Source organism: Pygoscelis adeliae, unplaced genomic scaffold (assembly GCF_000699105.1).
Source record: "Pygoscelis adeliae isolate BGI_AS28 unplaced genomic scaffold, ASM69910v1 Scaffold38, whole genome shotgun sequence".
Taxonomy (NCBI): domain Eukaryota; kingdom Metazoa; phylum Chordata; class Aves; order Sphenisciformes; family Spheniscidae; genus Pygoscelis; species Pygoscelis adeliae.
Window position 1 is genome coordinate 1,937,325 of NW_008825614.1, and position 6,000 is coordinate 1,943,324.

The window sequence follows — 6,000 nt, forward strand, 5'->3', positions numbered from 1 at the left end:
AATAATTTCTCCAAGAAGTACGGGAAGAAATTAAATTAGATTTGAAAGCTTTGTGGGGGATGAATTTATGTTTTCTGAATATAAAGTGACTGTCAGGACTGGGAAAGTCAATTAAATAAAAAGGACCGGATGGGAGGGAGGCACGGAAATGCAGCGAGCAACAGAGAGATCACATGCTAGATAAACAGGGCAGTATGCTAACGATTTACAGAAAAATACAACTCCCTCTCTCTCTGCAGAGATTTATGTATATTAGAGAGCCACCATCAGTACTGTGGGTGAGCATAACATTAAGTTACATTAACATTACCCAAACCACATCACACAAAATGTGAAGAGCAAAAGGGTAATAATATACTGCTTTCTGCAAGCAGCAATATTGCCTCTCTGAAGAAAGGGAGGAAAAAACAACCAGAAGAATCCTCCCTCCTTCCATCCCCACCAACGCTTGCCAGGGTGGCACTCTCCTTCCCCATCCTCTCCAGTTTGAGGATCATTGCTCAGCTGACGGGCTTACACGGGAGAGGAGGTATCATTCACAAAAGAGAAATGTTAACTCAAAAATAAACACACAGATCTGCGGTTTTAACTCTTGCCGAACCCAGCAGTGAGTCAGGTCAAAACTGGCCTTTCACGTCAGAACCCCCACGTCATTTAATGCCCTAATACTGCTCTGACAACATACTGGGTTATGGCAGGAGGAGGTCTGAGCAAGGGGAAGGCACCACATTTCCTACAAATGAGGAATTTTACCTTGCACTTGGACCCTTTGCTGTGCAGCAGTCTCGGGTAACACATCACCATGAAGGCAATACCCCCGTACTACACACCCTGAAGCTGTGGCAGCGTGAGCCGTGCCATGCCCCACGCCTGCCACACTCCCGTGCCCTGGCCCCAATGGGCCTGTGTCCCATGCCTGCCCCGGCACGCACACCACAACCCCTCTGCTCCAGCAGCCAGGCAGGAATGGGACTGGGGGTGGCCTGGGGCCCCCCTGCGCCCCAACTGCAGGCAGTGTTACACCTCCCATAAACATACAAAGCAGCCACAGGCTCTGGGGAAACGATTTAAATTATTACTATTTTGAGCATATTTCAGTTTAGCACAACTATTAAAAGCCCAAGAGAAGCTGTGTGTGGGCTAGACCCTGCAGGACACATCATCAAGTGCTAATAAACACAATGAGACATACACAGAAGTAGCCTTGTACTTCTTTCCCTCCCATATTCAATGTGACATTGGGAAAAAAAAAAAACCCTAACAAATACTAATTTTTGCCTTTTGCACACAGACCCTGTAACAGAGTGGACTGGACATGTGCTATTTCAGTGCTGCATGTGCATGCTCCATCTCAGCTTTGGACACCCAGACAATCTGCTGCCACTGAGTGCAGACTTTAACTCAAAGCAGTCCCAAGAACTGGTGGAGCGAGGTGAAGAGGTACCTGAAAATCTACACAGATTTTGCTAGGAAAGAGCAGCAGCCGCAGGAATTATGATTGGATCTGGCTACACGGACATAGCCAGGTTTTTGTGTCTTCATGGCACCACACTAAAGCAGCTCTCTCTGCTAAGTCTTATCTTAAAAGCCTTATTTAGCTTCTCTGGATTATTTATACACATTGCCTTACCGTGGGCCATGGTTGGACTGTCAGCACCATGTTTAACACAGTGCTTGCTAGGGAGGGAACAACAGGATGGGAATCCATGCTTCTATGGCTAAATAGAGGCAGCAGGCAGACACCGAAACTCCACTTGAAACACATCGGCGTATTCTGTGTGGCGAGATCAGAGCTCAGACATCTGGGCTGAACTTGGTGCAACACAAGGAGAAAGCCTGTGTTCCTGCCCCTGGCTGGGAGAAGCAGACAGAAGCCTGAAACACAGCCCACTGCTCCTGTCAATGCTGAGTCAGGCACAGGGATTTCTTGCCATCTTGTTAGGAGAGGCTCTTATTTGTTTGTTTAATGGTGAAAGCAAGCAGCAGCCGGAGAAATCAGATCCAGCTTTCCGGACCGATTGCTGAGGGCAACGGGTCTGACTTGAACAGCATGCCTCCAAATACCAGAAACACGCCAGTACCAGAGCTATGGGAACGGAGAAAGGAGGACTGAGCACCTGCTACTACAGCCTAGGATGGACATGGACACGCACCCCTTCCCAGGAGCAACAGCACAAGTGACAGGGAAAACAAAGCGGATTTAGGTCCCAAAACTTCTGCTGCTCCTGGGGAGGGGAAACCAGCACAGCATCTGGAGAGTGAAGAGGTAGAGACTTCCAGTGAAGGCAAGACATTTGCATGGTGATGCCAGCAGATTGAAAGTCTCTAAACACACATCCAGCAGAACGTGGCTTCCAGCCAACATCGGACTTTTAACAATGTTTTTACAGCCACAACTGACTCAAATCCAGCTGAAGTGCAGGGCCAGCTGAAGTGTAATCCCAGCAACTCTGATAAGCAGCAATAAAAATGAAGAAATGTGACCAGAATAGGAGACAATAGGTGATAACCACTGCTGGAGCCAGCAGACCTCTGACTAAAAACCCAGGGAATAAAAGCATTTGGCACTGGAGTTCAGGGTTCCTGACAAACAGGGAACAACACCCACTTCTTTCCAGGTCCAGTGCGAGACCCTGGGCAGCCTGTGAATCCCACAGAGAGTTCACACACAGTGATTTACTGTGGGAAGGGTGGGAGGTCCAAGAAGAGGCACTCCAAAGGGAGGAAGAGAAGGGAAATAACAGTTTAAATGAGACACCAGTCCTCGCATATTGCGGGCCTGCAGCACGGCTAGGGATGCAGGACGGCACTAGGGAGCAGCAATGACCAAAACCAGGAGAGCCCCGAGCCCTCCGCGGCAGCACACGGGGCATCGGTCCCGGGCAGCAGAGGAGGTACTTGCTGTCCTCTCCAAAGCCCAACGTCTCTGTCAGCAAACCTGTGCATGCAAGGTGGGCACCCTCTTGGGTCACAGGCTTTTAAATGTTGTGAGGAACAGCAGCCACCACTGACCATCTCAGCCGGCCCCGAGGCAGCACAGGGAACATCAGGGTGCGCGGGCTGCAGCTGCACATGGTGTGTGGGGGAACAGGAGGGGGATCCAACCCATCCACCAAAGAAAGCACAGACAAAAAGGCAGCAAGTCCCAGCTGGAGTGGGGAGACAGTCTTATGAAGCACGAAGACAGCAGTCGAGAAGACTGTCCAGTACAGCTGTGGGACAGAAGCTGACAGCTGACATAGGTAGAATGTCAAGGGCCCTGGACAGGTGAACAAGTAAGTGGCCAGAGCCTTATGTAGATACATCACAGCAAAGGAGGTACACTTGCTTCTCCGGCAGGCTAACACACACCACCTCAGAGAGGATGGTACAAGCAAATGCCATGCTCTTCATCCAGTGATAAGACAAGGATGAGGGTTTCAGACATGAGAGCAGTTGGAGGGCAGCAAGCCACGATGAAGGATGCAGCATACTAGGAGATGCGGGTCTTGGCAAGCGTTTGTACACAGTATGAAACAGAGCAACCACATGAGTCAGAAGGAGACACCCAGCAAGCAGCTGGGACCTCAGCAGTGGTGTTACGAGGCAAGCACATCCCAGCCACGGGGTGCACCGCTGAAGTGCAGATGCAGCAACTTGACCCAGCTCTCCACATGAAGAGCCAGTTGGAAGTCAGGACGCTAATCATGCTAGATCATACTGTAATATCCAAAACAAAGTAGATGAAGCATAACCATTCCGAAGACAAGGCTGCCAGCTCTGACATGCGCTAGGCTACTTGAATCCAATCAGTCTAGACCGAATGCAAAATGCCGCTCCTTGAAGTCAACTAAACTGCGCCATTTCCAAGGGGTAATGCAACAGATAGTCTATTTTGTTGAACGCGTTTTCACATAAACTTGCCCCCGTAATCTGAAAGCTCTTGGCAGCTTCTCTGCACGTTGCCATAGACCTGCCAAGTCAGATTAACTGCACATGCACAGCACAGCTGCATCACGCAGGCATGGGAAGTCCAGTGGGCCTCGTACTGAAGCACTGGCACTGCTTGAGCCCATCATATGCCACAGAACAGCTCCAGTGGTCATTTCAGTTTTATTTCTTGGATAATCAAAATATACTTCATTACTTTGCCACAGTCCATATGTTAACTCCAAAGCCACTGTCTTTAAAATGTGGAAAGCCTCCCTGAATCTAAACAGCAGTTCAGACTGTGTTAAGTGATGGCTATCCTTTAAAAGATACCAGATAAATGGATGTCTATACAAGCAGAAGCAGCATGACATTCTTCTACAGCTCCTGCTGGAAGCCGTATACAGCATCATTTTAATAACATTTGAAATAAAAGCCTAAAGGAGCTGTTGTGTAAGGTATCAAGCAAAAAAACAAGCAGATATGTAGATATTAGACATCAGTGATGCGGTGGGTTAGATTACTCACCCAGAGGAACAGACTTAATGCTGATCTCTGCTGTCACTCTCGAGCAAGTACCACTGATGCATATAAACTTCTGACACTGAAAAGAGAGAAATAAAGAATTTAATTAATCACTACAAAGTCTGAGGCAACTTAACAGTGATATCTTACAAAAGTTTATCATCAAGTAACACAGGATACAGGAAGCACAGTGGATGACATACATAACAGCATTTAAAAAAAGCCAATACCAAAACATTAAAGGATGACAACTGATGTACCAAGAGGAAATGAGGTTGTTATTCCAAATAATTCCCAGAAACATTCTCTCTCAGTATTTCTACATCACATGGTTGGCCTGTGCCTGCCCTCCACCTTCCCAGCTGATCACGCATGTATAACACAAAACGAAGAAGGTGAATGATGCCTTGCAAGGCTTCCTTCTCACTATTGCGACCTCCAAAAATCCCAACCAGGCACCCCCCGGCATTGAACATCTAGAGATCAGAGCATGCAGTGAAGCCAGTGGAAGTCAGAGCAGCCCATAGTACTGAACCAACCCTGCAGCTCGTTCCCAACAGCTGTTCCTGAGTCTCTTTACTATGACTATTTTGGGAAATCAAAGATGTTCTCTGCTACTGTAGTTTGACAGAAAGTTTTAGTCATGGATGCTCCCATCTACAGATTGTGGTCAAAATAAGAGCTATTTGGTGTGGGAAGCTTGACAAAATTGTTCCAGGAGAAGGTTCTGGGTAAACTTTGAATTTGAAATGCAAAAAGGAAGTTTGGGGAATAAAACTCCAGACCAATAACACAGAACTTGCAAACCTAGGCAATTACATGAGCTCCCATTAGAAGAGACTTAAGAATCAGTAACTCATATATGAGTGCTCAGTGAAATACAGCTGGTAGAAGGATTGAAACAACCAGGAACACTCCAGTGTACCCCCACCTGGGACACCGCGCCGGCACACTGAGATGCTGCTCTCTGAACAAAAATCACACCAAGAGCAAGAACAGATCTTGCCAAATTGACAGAAATTTAGGACGAGCAAGCAATATGATCAGAAAGCAAAGAACCGGCTCCAAAAAAATGTAGGGCTAGAGAGACACAGACTAACTAGTTGTTGACTTGGGACAACAAAGACCAACTGCAAATATCCAGAAGGTGTAAACTAGAACAGAGAGAATTCAGCCCGTGCATGACTGGGAGATAAGCACAAAAGAAAAAAAAAAAGCATTTTCAGGTCTAGATACTAAAAGCTATAATAGATGGTCTCAGGGCACACAAATGATTGGGTGCTCATTGCTTCTTAGAGCAGTTTTTTTAGACTAGAGTTAACAAAAACACCAGGGAAAAAAAATTACACAGGACACAAATGACAGGGACACATCAGTCTGTGCAAGCAGACTCCATCACAGGACTGGGGCTTCAGGCTATTGCAACAGAGTAATTATGTACTGAGCCCTGTGCAACACAGAAAAAAAACATCTGTCAGATGGAAAAAGAGACAAAATGTGGTAGGCGGACAAAAAAAATATTTGAGGTTTCTATAAAGGGTACTGCACAATGTCATGTATGAAACT

The 6,000-nt window shown here is 46.9% G+C and overlaps 1 protein-coding gene across 1 annotated transcript in view; it reads right to left on the reverse strand.

The window, feature by feature from the left end:
- Positions 1–4,510, reverse strand: part of LOC103924315 (liprin-beta-1-like) — an 84,112-nt gene extending 79,602 nt beyond the window's left edge. The window contains exon 1 of the mRNA XM_009332809.1: positions 4,438–4,510. The gene's annotated coding sequence lies outside the window, so the exon portion shown is untranslated. The remainder of the gene's footprint in view (positions 1–4,437) is intronic.
- Between the last annotated feature and the right edge of the window lie 1,490 nt (positions 4,511–6,000).